The sequence below is a fragment of the Gossypium arboreum genome, chromosome 6 (genome assembly GCF_025698485.1).
Source record: "Gossypium arboreum isolate Shixiya-1 chromosome 6, ASM2569848v2, whole genome shotgun sequence".
Classification (NCBI taxonomy): Eukaryota; Viridiplantae; Streptophyta; class Magnoliopsida; order Malvales; family Malvaceae; genus Gossypium; species Gossypium arboreum.
In genome coordinates this window covers 1213104-1214522 of record NC_069075.1, presented here as the reverse complement: position 1 = coordinate 1214522, position 1419 = coordinate 1213104, and positions in this window count along the sequence as shown.

Below are 1419 nucleotides of genomic sequence, written 5' to 3'. Positions count from 1 at the left end.
AAAATTGTAGATATATGATTCGTTGTTATTAGGAGTGTTCAAATTTCGATTAAAACCGAATTAATTGACCGAACCGATATCGGTTAATAATTTTTTGAAAGTTCGGTTATGGGTAATTCAATTCGAAATCGGGTAATTAACTAAACTTAATAATTAATAATACAAATTATATGTAGTTTTAATTCAAGTCAAATGAATATTATCAATTTATTTATTTTATATGTTTTATACTTTTTCAACAAAAAAGAAAAACATATAAATTTCGATTAATTCGGTTGACCGACCAAAATAATTGAAATATTTCGGTTCAGTTAATTTTTGTTGAAAAAATTTTAGTTTGGTTAACCGTTAAAGGACAAAAATGTTCAATTAATTCAGTTAATACTAATTCGGTTCAGTTAATCGATCGGTTAACCGTTTGAACAAACTAGTTGTCTATCTCTATAAAAAAAAAACTAAACTTTTCAGTTTCCTTCCAATAAGGGGAACCACCAACCAATGTAAAAACCTCTTGACAGCAACAATATAAAAAGAATAATGATAGTAAGGATTTATCTCTAATCATTGCCATGGCATTTTGGAAAAAAATAATTCACTTGTAGTTATGTAACGAAAACTAATGTTGGGGAAGTTGCTAGTGCTCGTTCCATGTACTGTTAGAACAAAACTATTTTTCTACTCAGGTCATCGAGTTGGGCCTTGAATAAGTTTCGGTTGTACTGAGTTTGGTCTATTTAAGTGGCATATTTGACAAAACAAGAAGCATGGTTCAACCAGAATGCTAAGACTACCAAAGACTTCCAACCGAATTGCTTGAGGTGATTGGATAAGCATGAAAGACTTATTATTATCTCTTGGTGATTAAAATTTTATTTTAGAGATATATCATATTTGTTCAAGGGAGTTTTTCAGCTTAAGGAGGTTATTTTGCTGCCTTCCGAGCCTATTTAGGCGTCATTCTCCCTTGGGGTATCATCGACTTTGAGGGCTGAATATCTTTTGAAAGTTTGAGTATTGTGTTATTTTTCAGCTTGCTTATTTGTTTCTTGTATTGAGTGTTGATTTCGTTGGCTAGATTTGTCGAAATTCTTTCCTTTGAGGCCGTGTGGTGAAGATCAATTGTTCTCTATTGGGGTTGCATATACTTGCTTGGTGAAGGAGTTGTGAGCTTTAGCCAATAGGGAAAGAAGTGTATTGTTGAATTGTCTAGTGATTAAATAAAGATACATTCTGAGTCAAGGCTTCGCAGATGTAGGACCATTGTGTCTAAAATGCGTAAACAAAGATCAGTTGTGTTGATTCTTTTTCTTTTCTTATTTGCATATACTGCTTGTTTTCGCTCTAATTGTCGTTATAACAAACATTAAGCAAAGTTGGTTTATTATATCTGTAAACTAATTATTTTTCAAATACCTTTAT